At 59.2% G+C, this 17,966-nt stretch overlaps 1 protein-coding gene across 9 annotated transcripts in view; it reads left to right on the top strand.

Annotated features, from left to right (window-relative positions):
- The first annotated feature begins 1,372 nt into the window (after positions 1-1,372).
- The window catches only part of RAP1GAP (RAP1 GTPase activating protein), a 64,531-nt gene continuing 47,937 nt past the window's right edge, over positions 1,373-17,966 (top strand). For 2 of the 9 annotated variants that reach the window (XR_008956780.1, XR_008956779.1), the window contains exon 1: positions 16,854-16,884. The gene's annotated coding sequence lies outside the window, so the exon portion shown is untranslated. Of the gene's footprint in view, positions 1,454-16,853; positions 16,885-17,966 lie in introns of those variants that run through there. The other 7 variants (XM_057305366.1, XM_057305365.1, XM_057305369.1 and 4 more) reach the window with 6 other exon arrangements.

The following is a 17,966-nucleotide window of genomic DNA, read 5'->3' as shown; positions in this document are numbered from 1 at the left end:
TCCTGGTGCAGAGGCTAGCGTAAGGGTTGCTGTGGTCCCAGATCTTCTCCTTAATGAAATGCAGTCCTTGTGGCTGGAAGGATGGAGGGTGGGTGGGAGGTGGAACTGACAATCCCCTGTTAAACACAGCAGGTGCTCAATACAGAGGTTGAATAAGTGAAGACAAGGCTTGAGTCCTCCCTCACTTGTCTGTGAAGTGGGCCTCCTGGCCTCTGACCTCAGAGGGTCCCATTGGCTTGGTCCACTAATTCTAAATGGTTGCTGAGATGGAGGTTTGTCTCCACCTTTTGCAGACTCCGTTTCCCCAGTTATTAGAGCAAGGGAGTGAGATCCAGAGGTCTCAAAGGTCCCCTCTAACATCAGTGTTATATGTGACTCGGGGCATGATCGTGGGGTCACCAAGCATACCCCCGCCCATGGTCCCCCAGAGCTCTGGCCCTGAAGACACACAGCCCATTCCCTCCATTCATCCAGGGTTGCTCTTCAAAGAGGAGCCCAGGGGAGAAGAAAAGGGAGATGTGTGACACAAGTGGAGTTCCCCCAGCGAGGCCAGGGAGCTGCTGCTGCTGACTTGCATGTGACCTTGGGCAAATCTCTTCCCTTCTCTGGGTCTCAGCAGGTGAACTAAAGTGATGCTTGTAGCCCCTATCTGCCTGAGCTTTCAACTCTCATCCTGACCCCACCTGCCCCTGCCGCTGGTCCCCCCACTTCTTCTTTAGAGGCCAAGGCTCGCCTCCCCCTTTCCGGCTTAGGCTGGGAGTGGGGAGCGAGCTGCCCAGTCCAGGGAGGATGTCCAAGAGCCGCTAACCGGCTGGGGGTGGAGTGGTCACGACGCGGCTGGCTGTTGGAGGACTCACACTAAGCTTCCCTGTGCGGAGGACGCGATGTTGGGGCACAGGCTCCTGGCCCACCTAACCCAGCGCTTCTTCCTTCCTCCCTGCCCCTGCAGACACGCGGAGCACATGGGGGCCTAGGGCGTGTCCCCCACCTTTCCCGTCACCCCCACTGACCCCAGAAGCTGTCCCCCTCCCCTTTGAGCACCAGCTATTGGCCGGATCGCTGGGTCCTCGCCCGGGCCCTGCCACAGTCTAGCCACGTAACCTTGAGCCAGTCTTTGCGCTCTCTGGTCCTCAGTTTCCCCACCTGTGAAATGGGGGCACAGAGCGCCCGCCGCCGGGACCGCTGTGAGGGGCGCCGGGCGCGCGGGGGCCGGCAGGGCGGGGGCCTCCGCTGCTCCCGCTCCCTCGCCCGCGGCTCGGGCTCCGCAGTGACGGGGGGAGCTGCGCCGGGGAAGCAGCGCTCCGCGGTCACGTGACGCCCCCCCTCCCCGAACTGCGGCGGCGGCGGCGGCGGCGGCGGCGGCGGCGAACGCGAAGCCGCGTCCGAGCAGAGCTGCAGCGGCCGCCGCGGGCACCGGAGTGCCGAGCCCAGGACGCCCGGCCCAGGCCCGCGGGTGAGTCCGCCCCGCCCGGGTGCGGCCCGGGGACGGGGAAGGGACGGCAGTACCGCGGGCTCCCCTCGGCCGGCCGCCAGGACCCCGCGCAGGCGGGGACCCGGGGCCCGAGGGTCGGCGGGAGGGGGCGCGGGCCGGGTTGGCCACGGCCGGAGGCGGGCGTGGGGGGCCAGGCCTGGGCTGAGCCGGCTGAGCGCCCCCACCGCCTGCGGGACTTGGTCCAGGAGGCCGCTGAGGGGGCGCGGGTCCCACCCCCTGCTTGGGTGGGAGTCCCGCTTGCCCTCGGCCTGGGGAGGGGGCGCCGTGGGTGCAGGAGGGAGAACTGGACGCAGGGGCCCGGGCCTTAACGCCCCGCAGGAGGCGCTCCGGTCCTCAGAGGACGGAAGTGGGGGTCCTCAGGGCCACGACCCTGAGCTGAGAGGGCGGTGATGTCCTTGCTTCCCCGGGGACAGGGCGCACTCCCCCCGCCCCTGTCTCTAACCCGCCGCGGAGCAGGGCACCCGCGTCACGCAGTCGGGCGCCCCCTCGCCGCCTCCCTCCCCTGGCTCCGCAGGATCTGAGGACTCGGTGGGAATCCACAGGGCGGTCCCTGCGCCCCGCAGACGCTTTGGTGCCAGCCTTGGGGTGCCTGGGCTTGGGCGCGCGCGCCAGCGCGCGCACACGCGCGCACACACGCGCGCACACACATACAGACACACACACACACCCCAGCTCAGGAGGCGAGAGCCCTCTCTTCGTGGCGGTTAGACCCCAACCTGTGCGTGACCCCCAAGTCCTCGCTGGGGCCATAGCACAGGCCTGGGGGTGGAATCAAGAAGGACACCCCACCCCTCACACATGGCACATTGGCATCTGTCCCCGTGCTTCACTCCGTCCCTGGCGTAGTCAGAGGCCAGCAGGAAGGGCCACTGAGAGAAGCTGGGTCAGGACAGAGAGAAGGCAGAGGGGAAATGAAGTAGGAGGCGTCATTTCCTTCCAAAAGGGAGCTGGGTCCCAGGCTCTTCGCTCACCCTACCAGGCTGGCAGTGGTCCCTCCTTCCTGACCATGTCTGGAAGAAGAAGCTGGGGGGTGGGGGTGGGGGAGAAGGGTCTGTTTTCTGGTAACGGGAGAACATCAGCTAAGTTGATCCTGAATGGGAAGAGGGCAGCCACTGAGTGGGGGTGGGGGGTGGTCTTGCCCAGCTGGCCCCAGAAATCCCCCTATTTCTTCATCCAGGCCTCAGCCACCCCCTGAGCTCCCCTCTTGCAGTTGGAGGGTCTGGGGAAGTGGAGGGGTGCCTTAATGGCCTCAGAAAGGATTCTAGGTAAGGATTAGTCCCCAGGGGGCACGAGCACCTTTCCCATGCACAGCAGTGTCAGGTGGGGCGTGTGCGCGCGTGCATGCACACTGAGGTCTCCATTGCGCAGATGAGGAAACTGAGGCTTCGAGAGGCTAAATAAACTGCCCAAGGTCACGCAGTCGCCTCTGCTGTGGTTAGCATCAGTCATCTGACTCCTGATCGAGGTGGATCTTTGGGGGTGAGGGGGTGGGGTCTGTGCCGAGTGGAGTGGTCCGCTGGTGCCCTGTGCTGCTTGGGGCGGTGAGGGTGCATCTGGAGGGAGGTGGGGAGGCTGGCTCAGGTTAAGGAGAACCCCTCCACCTTTCTTCAGGGGCCAGAACTCAGACCTTCCTCTTCTCCCAGACCCGGCGCTTGCTTGGCTGCCCCTTCCCACAGCCAGATGGTCGTTCCCAGCCTGGGACTCACAGCTTTCCTTGGGTAAAGCCTGCTCCCCTTCTCTGTGATGCCTACCGGCAGGGGTCTCAGGAGACCCCTCTCCTGGCACTATGCACCTTCCATCCCCTATGAGACAAGGAGGATTCTTCCTTTGGCCTCTCGAAATGCAGAGGGTCTGCTTGGCCCCCCGGGGGGTCTTTACCGCTCAGGCCTCAGGACCCCGCGGCGTCTGTGCTGGCCTGGAGTAAGGGAGCCCTGAGCCCCTGCGTTAGCTCCCTCTCAGCCCACCCCACCCCCTGCCCGGCTGCCACGTTCCAGAGCTGAGAGGACTCCTGGGGCAGGTCTGTCTTCCACACCACCTGTCTGTCTGTGGAAGCCTTTGTCCGGCAGCCACACAGGCTGCGGAAGCAGCCAGACACCAACGAAAACACGGCGCGACTCACACAGACCCCGAGACCCAGACCCAGGCACATGCACGCACAGGCCGAGACCCCTGCCTCCCGCACTGGCGGACGCTGCAGACCCCAAGAGACACCCTGCCCAGCACGCAGACACACAGAGATGGAGGTGGTTGTGGCAAGGAGAGCCTCCTTAGAAGCCCTCGTCGGACTGACAGCTGCTTCTGTGAACCCCTCCCGGGCACACGCGTGAGCCCTACACGCACACGGGAAAGAGCACAAGAAAGCCTCACGCCCTTAAAAACACACCCGGCAGATATGCACCCACCCACACCCGGGCCACCACGGGTGCACACACGTGTGCATTACATCAGTTTCCTACGTGTGGGACGTGAACTCCTCATCACCCTGGGAGGGGGTGGCAGAGGGCCCTCTGACCGCCCCCCCCCCGCCCCAGCAAAGCCTCCTCTTCCTTCTTTTCTGCTTCACGTGAACCCCGCTCGGCTGACCCTAAGAATGCTGGGAGGGTGCCTGGTGTTTCCCCCTCCATGTACCCTCCTCTCCTGCCCCCCCCACCTGCCAGGTTGCCACAGGAGCCTCTCCACCCTGCTGCCCTTCGGCTGTCCCTGAAAGTGCTGCTGCACAGGCCCCTCCCAGGACAGGACACCCCGCAGCGCAAGAGGCCCTGGAGTTCCCTTTCCTTTGCCACTTTGCCAGGAGGCCTCGCCAAGTGCTGGCTTCTGCTTTGCCCTCCCAGCAAGGCTGGGGGCCAGCTGGTGCGAAGGGAAGGGAATCCTCCGAGATCCTCCGCCAGGCCGCGCCCCGGCACCCTGGCTGTCCCCCCGGAGGGGCGAGGATCGCTGGGGAGCAGCTTCTGAGAGATGCGTGTGTGGGCTCTGATAAGGTCTCCAGGGCGGACAGAGGCTGCGTGGGGGCGGTAAGGGGCTCTGGGCTTTGCCATTCTCATTCGGGCACTCAACCTCGGCTTGCCAGAGTGCTGGTTCTGAGGCCAGGCCTGGCCCTGCCTCTTGCTGGCTGGGTAGTCCGGGCAAATCAGCTCCCTTCTCTGGGCCCAGCTCCAGCTCTGGCACGCAGCTCAGCCTGGCCAGCGAGGGTGAGGTGTGAGGTGGCGGCCCTTCTGCCAATGAGGAAAGGAAGTTTGGCTCTGCTGGACATCGTGGGGCGAGATGGGGGCCCCTGGCTAAGGACTTCTAGCAGATTGAGAACTCTAGGTCCACACTAGGTGCAGCAGGGGCTGTCAGCCCTGGGACTTCCTGGGATGGCCACGCCAGGGCCAACAGAGGGGCACTTGCGCGCAGGCAAGGGGCTGCCATGGTAGTTTAACATCTGGAGGGATTTGTATGCCCCCAAACGTGCTCTATTTTTAGGGCTAAGACTAGCACTTACAGGCAGTGACTCAGAGGAGGAAGGGAGAAGAGGCAGAGGGGTGCTAGTGGAGAGACACCCCAAAACAGGGGAGTCCCACTGGAAGAAAGGAGCCAAACCTAAGATCCTCGTGCCGTGAGCTGGCACAATGGCAGGGATCTCATTGGCGCACTTGGTAAGCATTCCCTGAGCCTGTAGTGTGTCCTAGGGACTGTGACAGGCACCAGGGCCACCAGAGATGAGCTGAGTGTGGCATCATTTGCCCCCTTCCACAGCCCAGTGTGATGTTACTGTGACCACATCTCAGAGGAGGAAGTAAGGCTCAACGAGGTGGAGAGCTGTGCCCACCCTACTAGTAAATACCTTGCCAATAGGAGCCCCCCGCCCCTGCGCAGCCTTCTGGAAGCAGACCACCTGACTTAAGGCAAGTTAATTCATCTCCCCTAGCCTCTTTTTCCTTTTTTTTTTAAAGACTTTATTTATTTATTTATTTGAGAGAGAGAGTGGCAGAGAGGGAGCACGAGCAGGGGAGGGGCAGAGGGAGAGGGAGAAGCAGACTCCCATACTGAGCAGGGAGCCAGACGTGAGACTCTTTCCCAGGACCCTGAGATCATGACCTGAGCGGAAGGTAGACGCTTAATGGACTGAGCCACCCAGGCGCCCCCAAGGCTCTGTTTCTTTATCTATAAAGTGCGATCACCCACTTTATTCACGGATGGGGCTGTTTCAAAGGTTAAAAGAGCCTGATGGAGGCCAGTACTCAAGGCAGTGCCCAGCTGCTCATGGCGGGGATTTGTTGAGAACTAAAAGGAGGTGGGCTGGGAGTCATCAGGGATCCAAGTCCAGTCTCTGCTGTGTGACTTCGGACCAGCCACTTAGGCTCCGTGTGCCTCCTTCCTTCTCCATAGACCAGGGACGCTGAGCCCTTGTTCGCCTGCCTACCTGGGAGTGTTGTTTGTGCAGATCACACATGACGGCTGGGAGCCGCTTTGAAAAGCACAGAGCTGAGCGCAGAGATAGAAATGCACGGAAGGAAAACCAAACACCAGGAAAACATGAAGAACAATCTATTTTAAAAACTTCAAATATTTTATTACATCGAGAAAAATATAAGGCTTTTCTTCAAGGTTTTGGGGTAGTGGGGATTTTTTTCCCGTGACTCCACATTTCCAAGGCAGTTGGCATTGCGATCCCAGGAGGTGGCTGGCTCCCCCAGGAGGGGTCAGTGCCTGACACACGGTGGGCAGTCGTAAGTGGTAACGGGGGCTCTTCGTGGAATTATGAGCTGCATAGGGACAGGGGAGTGATGGTGCTTCTGGTGGCGTGACTGGCTACAGCATGAGAGGTGGGTATCGGGACACCAGCTTGGCTCCCGTGGAAGGGGCGTGTAGGGATGAGCTGGAGTCAGCGCATGGAAGGCCTTGAATGCCGGGCGGAGGAGTTTGCGTTTCCCTGAAAGCCAGTGGGGAGACCCGCAGAGGGACCGGCTGAACCTTCCATGGGCAGGCCTTGGGTACTTTCTCACCAGTCCAGAGGGAGGGGCTGGCCTGGCACAGTTCTCTGCCCTGCCCCGCTGTGTAAGAATGGCTCCATTGGCTGTTGCCCTGAGTCTAGTTTTCCTCGTGTGTGCAAAGAGCATCTTTCCATCTCTGAGACAGGCGAGAGGACCGAGGCACCAAATGCTCAGGGAACTAGGGGACTGCCATCTCTGCTGGAAACCAGGAGACCCATGTTCCCCTGCTCACCCCACCCCACTAGTTGGGTGATCTCAAGCAAGTTGAGCCCCCCTTTCCATCTGTGGAATGGGCGGCTGCGGTTTCTGCCTTTGTAGCGCGGCTCTGATGAGACTTAGCTGGTAAGACGATGCGATAAATCTGTGGCTCAGCTGTGTTGTGTCTCTGGGGGAATCGTGCTGTTTCTTGTAACTACCTGTTCCCCAGGCTCCCCTGAGAATTTGGGGCTGCTGAGATTTGGGGTGGACAGTGGGCAGGGACAGACTCTTGAGCCGCCAGAGAGGCCGTGACCTGCTCAAGGCCACAGGAGCCACACGCCTGCCGCAGCCCGGCCGTTGTGGGAGGTGGAAGGGGCAGCCATGTGGGTCCAGCCCTCTGCTCTGCTCCTGAGTTCTTGGCCTCAAGTCTGTGAGGGAAAGCTACCCTGACCCCCAGCTCGGAAGACAGCCTTCTCCAAGGTCCCACTCCTCTAAGTGAGGGCTTTCGGGGTGGGGTGGAGGCGGCCGATGGAAGGTGACCTCGAGAACTTTTCTCTTGCATGCTTGGTGCTGGAACTGCTGGGGCAGCCTGGATTCCCTCATTCTCAAGAGTAGGCTGTGCCATCTACCTGCAAGGGACTGCCCTGACGAGGCCCCCTGGTGGTGGGCAAACCTCCACCCTCCTGCCTTTTCCTGATCTCGGAGGTCCAAAGAGAGGCCATCCAGCCCTGGCAGACTGCTCACGTCAGCCCCGGCAGCAGGCTGTGGATACCACGGGCTGAAAGCTCTGCGTGTGTGGCTCCAGCCTTGTCCCATTCACCACCTGCTTCTACCTGAGATATTGGAGCTCTTCCAGGTGCATACAGGTGTCCTTGCAGTCTCTCCTCTAGGACCTCATGCCCCTAGCCACAGGACAGGACAGAGCCCTTGGGGCAGAGCCTTCACTTGTCCCAGTCACCAGGCAGGCCCCCGCACTTCCCTGGCTGGGGAGGTATGGCCTGCTGCTGTCCCCTGATGGGCAGGAGAAACCTGGGACCTGGCCCCTGCCCCTGCCCCCGTGCCACATTGTTGGAGCCTACCCTAGGTCAGCCAGGGTGGGGACTAGTTAGCCAGCTCAGAGATAACATAACAACCACCAGGAAGGTTCTAGCAAGGGAGAAGCAGAATAGAGGCTGAGTGATAGAACACAGGTGGGGGGCATGAATTGAGTCCTTTCAGTATGTGGGCCTCTATGCTAAGGAACTCATTGCATGGATCTCATTTAATCCTCAGAGCAACCGTTACTAGACCCACTGAGACTCAGAGAGGTTAAATGGCCTGCCCAAGGTCATCCAGTTGGTGTGTGGCTGGAGCTGAGATTTGAATTATGGGCTGTCTGACTCCACTTTTAACTGCTTTGGCCTACTGCATGCAGAATTAGATGGGGCTAGGGGAAGGGTGCAGTAGAGAGGAACAGGCCGAGCCCTTAGGGAATGGTGGCAGTTCTGGGCAGGGGTGGGGAAGGGTGTTCACACTCTGGGGCTGTCCCCACACCTTGAAGACACAGCCCTGAACCTCCCAGGTCCTCCTTCCTCCTTTTCCCCTTCGCTGTGGCCTGTCCCTGGGGCTCAGCGCCCAGGCTGGGTTGGGAGAAGAAGATGAATGGGGAGATTTTTTTGCAGAGGTTCCCGGGGATGTACAATCCCACAGACCCTGGCATCTCCTGGCCTGTGTCTGCATAAATTCCCAGCTTAGAAACCGAGAAATCCTCAGCATCAGAGCTGGAGAGGAGCCCATGGGATCAGCTGGTCCAACCCCCTTGTTTTACAGATAATAATTATTATGATTACACCCGATGGTAGCAATTCACAAAGGGCTTTCACATCTGGGGTGCCTCTTATGCACGCCAGAGCCCTTGGGGCTGGCAGAACTCGGGGGGTGGTTGTTAGTCACCTCCCCACTTGGCAGCAGAGAAAAACTGAGGCTTAGGGAGGCCAAGAGATGGGCCTCAGAGCACACAGCTAGCTTTGGTCCTGGGCTCCAAACCCAGATCTCTCCTCCCCCTGGGCCCATTGCACCATCCTGGGACCGCCGAGGCTCAGAGCTCATGTGATGTGGCTCCAGGACTATCTCTGCATTAGGGGCAGGCCAGGGGGCAGTGTCTTGGGGGGCTGGTTCTGTTCTGAGATGTGTGGAAGCGGGAACAGGGCGGGTATCAGTGATGCCCGCCTTCCTCCCTGTCATGGGAACACACTTTCCTTCTCTGAGCTGAGGGGCAGAGCTGTTCCCTGGAGGTCTCCTGCCCGATGTGTCTGGCTGCCCCAGAAAACCAGACTGAGAATGTGCCTTGGAGAGCCCTCATTATACAGAGAAGGAAACTGGGCCCAGAAAGGTAGGGGCCTGCCCACAGTCACACTGAGCCAGTGGCAGAGCTGGGCCTGGGACCCGGGTCTCATGACTCAGTGCATGGCTATGCCAGCACATGTCCAGTAACAGTACCAAAGATAACCTCTACTTATTGCATGCCTATTGTATGCCAGGGCTGAGCACTTTACATTGAATCCCAAAAACAACCCTGTGAGGTAAGTGCTTTTATTATCATTACCATCCCTTTTACAGATGAAGAAACTGAAGTTTCAAGAGGTTATGAAAATGGCCCAGAAGGTGACAGAGGCGAGAGTTCAAACACAGGTCCATCTGACTCCAACCCATGCCTATATCAACCCCCAATGTAATACGATAGGAATAAAATTGCTTTCATCTTTCTTTTTGTTCGATAGCCAACCTAAGACATCATTCATTCATTCACTGAACATTTATGGAGTGCCTACTGTGCTGAGGAGACCAGGGAGCTGATCCGGAGTCCGCGGCAGGGAGCCGAGGCTCAGAGATGAGGCAGGGAGGCTGTGGGTCTCCAGATTTTCCTAAACTCCCAGCCTCCATGCATGATGGCTGCCTCTCCCCCTCCTCCTGCCCCCGACCCCGCCACAGACTGTGCATTTTTCCACCTCTTTCTTTGCTCTCCAACTCACCTGTGGAGCACGCTGCAGCCTGATTTACCCTGTGGAAATGGGGGCATGACTCAGCAGGGGCCTCTGGATTTTGTCCATCCCCAGGAAGACCCCGCTGACAATGGCATCAGCAGCCACCACCGTGCATGCCCTCCGGGGGCACAAGGCACTGGGCTAAGTCCACTCTGTGCACCACCTCTTCTACCAAGCGTCATCGCTCTGTGAGCTTCCAGCTAGTGTATCTCCGCTCTCTGGAGGCGGAACTGAGGCTTAGGGTCCCACAGCTCAGGAGTGGGCTGGAGCCCCACTCTCTGGCTCTCATGTCTGTGCCCTTACCCGATGGCTCACGCTGCCCTGCTCCGTGTCCAGGCTCTGTGCCCAGGCTGTGTGGCTTTGCATTTAGAAACCAGGTTCCTGGAAGGCAGGGCTTCAGCCAAACAACAAGTATTTATGAAGCACCTACTTTTGTGCCTTGGGGAAGTACTTTGTGAGGCTAATTCTGCGGGGATGGGGAGATAAGAGTTCCCCTGTGAGGGGGGGGGGTTCCTGTGCAACCACCCCATCCAACCCCTGACTACAGGAGGCTTTCAGGCCTCCAAGGGTGTCACGGCAGAGCTGCAAGTGCTGTTCGAAAGGCTTTCTTCTTGGCAGGAGTCCCTGAGCAGGACTCAGAGTAGAGTTAAGACCTCAGAGGGTCTTATAGTCACTTCTACTTCTACTAACCCTGGGGCAAGCCCCTCAGGGCCTCAGTTTCCTGGTCTGTGAACAGGGGGTGATAATTGCACCTAGTTTACAGGGTGGTCAGGACGACTGAATCAACAAGAATGCTTGGTACAGGGCCTCGGGAACTATCGCTGCTCTTACTGAGCTGGGGTGCCTGCATATGTGATGGGGGCGTCAGAAGCTGGCTCTGCTCTGTTTACAAGCCTCAGTTTCCCCATCAGTCACCGCTGACATAGAACTCTTGCATGATCTGGGGCTTTTGTGGGGATCATAGAGGATCCAGGGCGCGTAGGTGCGGCCCTATGATCTGCACACGAAGAGGAAACGGGTCCCGGGGGAGAGGGGGCGGCGGGAACACGGTGGGCGGCGGCACAGGTGCCGCCATTGTGGCGCGCAGGTGTGCCATTGTGGGCCGGGAGAGGCGCGGCAGTTCGCGCTCGGGAGAAGGGAGAGGGCAGTCTCTGGGGGCCACCTCCGCACGAGGGGAGGAGTGAGGAGTGCGGGGGGTGGCAAATGCGCAGCCGAGAGCACAAGACGCTTCCTTCCGGCGCCCTCGGGGCCCTCGCTCGCCCCAGGAGAGACGCCCGGGGCGCTGTCCCTGGTGCTGGAGGCCGCGTAGCCCTCGCTCTGCAGTTCCCAAGATAGCCAGCTGAGGGCGCCCGGGACCGCGGCGGACTCCTCAGGCCCAGTTGAGAACACGGTTTTAAAACGCGTTCTTTATTTTCCTGTGATGGTATTCCTAGATAATAAGCCTAGCTACACACCTAATTTCAAAAGCCAAACAATATACTGCCCTAAGAGAGGTAAAGGCCCTCTGCTTCCATAGATAAATACTGTGGCATGATCACACCACAGGAATTAATTAAGTAACCAAATGCTTGCACCCATATATATATCTCCTTTACATTTAAGGGCAGAAAATATTATTGCTATACCTGATTGCTAGTTCAGAATGGCTTCAGTAGTTGCATCTTTGGAAGATTCAGTATGTATTAAACCCACACTAAAAAATATTCGAATGTAGAGGCCCCTGGGTGGTTCAGTTGGTTAGCCCGACTCTTGATCTTGGCTAAGGTCTTGATATCAGGGTCATGAGTTCAAGCCCTGCATTGGGCTCCACGCTGAGCATGGAGGCTACTTAAAAACAAAACAAAAACACCTCGTATGTAAAGGATGGGATAAACAGGCTTTTCAAAGGATATTCAATGCACGACAGGTCTTTCTTAGGTGGGACTGTCCTGACAAAGGTGTCCTGGCACCCACCCACTGAATGACAGTCGTGATCCCTAGTAATTGCTAAAGACCAAAACCACCCTCTTGTATCTCTCTAATGCCCTTTAGGGGGCAGAGCCACCCGCATTGAAACCACCGTTGTGGTGGGGACCTTAGCCAGGTGAAGAGGGGTTCTCAGAATCCCAGACTGGCTGGGTGGGAAGGGCTGGCACTTTAGGGGATTGTCAGGGTATCCTATCTCCTGTCGTCGTCGTCTTCTTCTTCTTCTTCTTTTTTCAAAGATTGTATTTATTTATTTGACAGAGAGAGACAGCAAGAGAGGGAACACAAGCAGGGGGAGTGGGAGAGGGGGAAGCAGGCTTTCTGCTGACCAGGGAGTCTGATGCAGGGCTCGATCCTAGGACACTAGGACCATGACCTGAGCCGAAGGCAGACGCTTAACAACTGAGCCACCCGGGCACACCTAACCCCCGTCTTAAAGATGAACCGGTGTAGGTCCCAATTGGGAAGGGCAGAGCTGAGGGCCACAACCCAAGTGCTAGGCAGAGCTGAGGGCCACAACCCAAGTCTCCTCCTGGTACAGGGTTCGGTCAGCCCAGCTGCCCTGGGTGGAGCTCTGGGCATCAAGCAGTCTCCCTTCCACTTCTGCCTCCCTGCCCCTGAAAATGCCCTTAGCAGGGGGGTGGGAGAGGGAGGCTGGCTGGATTCCAGCCTGTAATGTATGAGACGGTCCTTGGCCTCCCCTCTCCTTGGGGATGCAGGAATTGCACACCTCTGGACCCCCCGCCCCCCCAAAAAACCATCCTCTCTCCAACCTCTGTTTTTTCCCAATAGTTAGCTGGGCACGCTGTGTGTGTGAGTGTGTGTGTGTGTGTGAGATGTGTGTGTGTGCATGTCTGTCTGTATGTGTATATTGTGGGAGCATAATGTGATCTAAGGGTGTGTGGGCCTGTGATGTCTGTGCATGACATGTTGTCCTCGGTGTGTGTTCACAAACACACGCATGTGTATGCAAACGCACCCACAGTCAGTAGGTGAGTGCACACTGATTTGGGGCCTGTGCGTGAGTGTGATTTGACCTTTGTGTGTGTGTGCGTGTATGGGGGGGCTTTGCAATGTAGAGCTTGATATTTACGTAAGCACATCTACACGCATGTGATCTTGATATGATCTCTCTAGGTGCGAGCCAGACATCTCTGTGCACAGTACAAGGGCAAGTGCACACATGACCTGGTGAAGGTTCTGCGCAGGTGTGCAGACCTTATCTGTCTTGTTCATCCTCTATCACTGGTGCCCCAACAGCGTCAGTCACACTAGGTACTCAATATGCACTTGCTGCGTGTTGGAAGGAAGGAAGGAAGGAAGGAAGGAAGGAAGGAAGGAAGGGAAGGAGGGAGGGAGGGAGGGAGGGAGGGAGGGAGGAAGGAAGGAAGGAAGGAAGGAAGGAAGGAAGGAAGGAAGGAGCACCTTCATGTGTGTCTGTTTTTTCCAGAAGGCTTTGTTCTCAAGGCCCCTCGAGGCCCATGGTCCATAGGGTGAACAGAGACACATCCTCAATGGTGGGGACCCCCCAGGAGACTCCTCTGGGAGTTCAGGGTTTATAGCATCTTGGGATTGGGTGCATGTGGCTTGGCTAGAATAATGATGCCTAGAGTCCATGGAATTCTCTCAAGACAAATGCATTTTTCCATTATTATGTCTTTAACCCATCAAAGTGAGAGTGGGTGTTTTAACAGATGAGCAAACTGAGGCTCAGAGGGAAACTGATTAATGCAGAGCCACACAGGAGGCGGCCTGGCTGGGCAGGACGCCCAGGAGGTTCCAGGCAGATATCCTGAATGGGGAACAAGAATTGACCCTCCAGCTCCATCTGGAGCCTGGGCTAGAGATCCTCCCAGGAGTCTGCCCCTCCCTGTTCTCTAACATGTCCCTGCTGAGGGTTGAGAAGGGGGGGTTGGAGGCAGGTGGGTGGAACTCCCAGAGTTCAACCCAGGGTGAACTTGGAAAGGGAGCACTGCAACCCTCCACCCCTGCACCCCTCCCTCCTCCTTCGCACAGTCTGGCACCTGTTGGAACAACTTGGGTACAAATCTGAACTGAACTGTGGAGGGGGGAAGCCTGGCTCTGGTCTCTAGGTTAGAGGCTGGAGGGGAAGGAGGAAGGGAGCTCTGTCCCACCCCAGGGGTGGCAAGGACTTCCCGGTGCGAGTTAGGGAGCCTTAGCTCTGTGCTCACCTGAGACTATTGCATTCCCAGTGGAGGCTGGACGTTTGGGGGGCTTTAATGATGTGTTTGAGGTTATGCAGCTAGGAAGCGTCAGAGCCTGGTCCAGCACCGACACCCTTACTGCACTGCATCTGTGTGTCTATCTGTCTGTCTGTCTTGGAGGTTGTGCCACTTGCCCGCACAGAGATCTGCCTCATTCTTTCCGGCAGCTGCATGACACTGCATGGTATAAATGGACCTTAATTTACTTATCCGGTTCCCTCTGGATGGCCTTTAGTTTTGGAACTCCTACTGAGAAATCTTCACTACCTCTACAAAATCGGTGACTTCATGTCCTTCAGACCAATGACAAAAATGATACGCTGCAAGTGTTATACTTAACAGACACGAGCTCTTCAAAGACTATTCTCAGTGCTTTGTAACTATTAACTTAGTTAAGCCTTGGCAAAACCCTCTGAGGCGGGTACTGTTATTTTTGTCATCAACCCCATTTTGCAGGTGAAGAAATGGGGGCACGGAAGGATTAAGTGACTTGCCCAAGGTCACGCAGCTGACAAGTGGGCGAGCTGGGATTTGAACCCTGGGAGGGGTGAAGGATGAAGATCTAAGCACCTGTCTCCCTGTCCCTTTGTCCTCGGCCATCTATCTTCAGGCTTACATGCTGTGATGTGGCAGAGGGTACATTCTCGGCAGTGGTCTTGCAGGTTAAGAAAGCGCATTTAAATTCTGCTGTTGCTTGAGGGACCAGAAGCCGGCCAGGGAGTGTCCTGTGCATCCCTGGCTGAGCGCACGTGACCCCCACCCCCACCCCACCCCCAGCTCTTGCCAGTGAGCCAGCTGCAGCTGGTCGGAACCCAAGAGCCCGGAGCCCACACTGGGCCCTTTGTCTTCGGTGGGAATCCTGCAGCCCCCACAGCCCCTCTCAAGGGCCCACTGTCCCAGCACCGGCAGGGCCTCCCAGAGGCCAGGCCCGGCTGGGAAACTTGGCACATTGGAGACTCCTTGGCCACCCTGCCAAGTGGACATGCGGAGTCCACTCAGGAATTATTCCCACTGAAGAGACAGACTGACAAGGCTGAGGGCCGTGTCCAAGGGGGTGCAGCAGCCTGGATAGGGCTGGGGTCTTGGGTCCCAGTCCTAGCACTGTGTCTACCCCACCATGGCCCAGGCCCAGCTCCTGGTCCCGCATCTCCCCCAGCTCTCTGGGCACCCATGTGCTGCTATCACTTAGGAAGGGAAGACTTCCCCCTCCTCAGCTTGCATGCTCCTAGGGCTTGCCTCCCGGGGGGCCTCCTGGATTGCCCTGTGAGGAGTGGGCTTACCTACACTGGCCTGGCTGGTCCCTCCACCCAGGAACCTGAGGCCCTGCCCAGAGCAGAAGGGGCCCAGCCTTGGCTCCGGAGCCCCCTGCCAAGAGGGAGCCAGATGCTCTTCTAAACACCAAACCGAGGGGATAGTTCTAGGCCCGAGGAAATCTCTCTTGCCCTGCCTGGCCTTTGAACAAGGGGCTCTTGAAGGCTCCTTTGCCCATCAGAGTGTGTGGAGAGAAGGGGTCCAAGGTGGGGGCAGGGAGGGAAGCTGGGGGCTGACCCCAAGAGAGAAGTAATTGCTGTGAACCAAGGTCTCGGTTTCTTCATGTCTGAAATGGGAAGACCAGCGTTTCTCTGCCCGTGGGAGGCCAACTGTGAAGGTCGGTTCGCAGACCAGTCGTTTCCCAGGGGAAGCTGGGGCTACCAGCCCTGGCCCGGGGCCCAGGTGAAATAATTCCTGAAAGGATTCTGAAGAATCCCTGCCACCCTATCGCCCTGCCCTATTGTTGTACCCTTTGTCGTCCTTCCTCCCCCTGCCTCCTCCCCCCACTTCTGTTCTCCGTGCATTCCCTTAGTCAGAAAACCCCACAGAATACCTCAAGCCTCTGAGGGCTGCCCTGGGGTAATCCCTTCCTCTGTGGGGGCCAGACTGGGCATTCTGGAAGGGGTGGATGAGTCCCGGGGGGCATGACCAGTATCCCATGTGTCCTGACACATCTTTAGCTGGGGGCGGGAGAGACAGCTTGCTGTAGGGTGGATCACTGGACAGGATGCTCTGGGTGAGCAGCATGCGGGGTGGGGGGTGTTCACAGTGTTTGTTGAGTGAGTGAGTGACCTGCTCTAGGATTCAGAGCCCAGTTCCTCCTCAGAAGCTTTCTGAGTGAGGGAGGGAACCTAGTGGGGCATCTCCATTCCTGCCCCTTTGCTCCTCCGCCTCACCGGGCAGTGGGGGGCACCTAGGAGAGCGGGATGAGAGTGGGCAATAGAAGGGCATTCTGGAGACTGTTCCTTCCTTCACCCATCCATTTCCCGGAAAAGCAGAGCTTTTGACTTACAGCGCGAGACTCATGTAGCAGCCTTTTACTGAGCACTTACTGTGTGCCAGGCCCGGGCTGAGCACTCTGCAGGAATTAACTCCCTCCACCACCACACGGGTGTGTGTGTGGGGGGGGGGATAGCTCCATCTTACAGATGAGAATGTTGAGGTTCAGGAAGGGCAAGGACTTGCCCACAGGGCAGACCATTTAGACCCTGGATTCCAAGTTCTTGACCCGGCCCGCTGCGAGCTTCCCCCTGGCGATGGCCAAACAGACCCGCCGCCACCGCCTAACGGCTCCGGAGGCGCTGGAACGGGGTGTCGCCCGCAGAAGCGGGTCTGTAGCTCCGTGCGCCCGGGTCTGGGGGTGGAGGATCGCTCTAGGCCAACCAGGGCCGGTCGCCCCGCATCCCGCATGCCCCCCTCCGAGGTCCCCACTCGGAAAGTCCCGCGAAGCCCCCGCCCCCGGCCCGCGGGCTGCGCGAACAAGCGGCCCTTTCTGCGCGCGGCGGCCCCCGGCAGCTGGCCCGCGGCCCGCGGGGGCGCGGACAATCCCGGGGCTTGTGGCCGGGGCGGGGCGGCCCGAGTTGCCAAGGTGACCCGGGCGCGGGGAAGGCGGCCCCGGCGCGGCGCGGGCTGGCGGGCGGCGGCGGCGGCACCATGAGCGGCCGGAAGCGCAGCTTCACCTTCGGGGCCTACGGCGGGTAGGTGCGCCGGGCGGGGGCGCCCGTGTGCGCGCGGAGGGGCCGGCCGGCGGCCGCCGGGGGGCGGTGGGGGGGGCTCCGTCCTCGCGGGCTGGGGTCTGCGTGTGAGGGCGGCGCGTTGGCGGTGAATCCGCGTGTCTGCGTGCGCGCCTGTGGGTGCCGGCCGGCTGTCCGCGGACACCCGTGGGCGCGAGTGCACGGTGGGCCGCTGCGTGCGTGAGCGCGCGTCTGCACGTGACTGGGGTGCGGACCCGGTGTGTGTGCGCGCTCCCGAGTCAGCGGGAGGCCCTGCGGGAACCTCTCCTTGGCCTCTGAAGTTGCGGGGCCCCTTCAGTGAGGCTTTGGAAGAAGAGAACCTAGAAGCCATCAGCAGGCCCATGCCCACCTCCCCTTGTCCCCCGCCCCCCGCCCCGAACTCCGGGGCAGCCGAGCTGCCCCTGTCTCCTGCCACCTGGCTCTCAGAAACCTCCTCCTCCCGGGGCTACTGGCTGTCTGGGCTTGGAGACCTAGGGCCCGGGAGGCGGAGTGGTGGCTGGTCCATCTTAGGGTCACTGTCCCTCCTCACCCCAAGTGTCCAGCTAAGAGAAGTGCAGAGGAGGGCTGGGGGGATTCTTGCCTTAGGCAGAGATCTGGTGAATTGGAAGGAAGACTGGGGAGAGAGACGGGCTGGAACCCCTTCCCTGGCCAGCCAAGTCCGATGACCTTCCACGTGGCTCTGCCTCCTTGTGGTCAGGGAAACACACAGGACCAGCCTTTGGGGTGCAGAGTGATTCGCGCTCACACACGTAATGCTGCTGGCACAGAGCAGGTGCTCTTTGAGCTGTGGGATTGTGTCCTTAGGGCCACTCCTTGCTGAATGCCCACCCTCCCAAGGGACCCTGGCAGAGGGGCTGCGTGGGGTGGGAGACAGGCTTCCCTCCCAGTCTGGGGCCCTGCTAGCTGCCAGGTGATGAGAGGAGGCTGGGGAAGTCCCTTGTCACTGACATGGATGGGGCAGGCCAGGGAGTGGGGCCAGGTTCTGTTGTGGGAGCTCGGGCAAGCCCTGGCCTCTCGGGCCTCCCTTGCCTTGTCTGCAGGGTCCA

The sequence above is a fragment of the Ursus arctos genome, unplaced genomic scaffold (genome assembly GCF_023065955.2).
Source record: "Ursus arctos isolate Adak ecotype North America unplaced genomic scaffold, UrsArc2.0 scaffold_32, whole genome shotgun sequence".
Taxonomy (NCBI): Eukaryota; Metazoa; Chordata; class Mammalia; order Carnivora; family Ursidae; genus Ursus; species Ursus arctos.
Note: the sequence above shows the minus strand (reverse complement) of the source record. Positions and strands in the feature narration are given on the sequence as shown.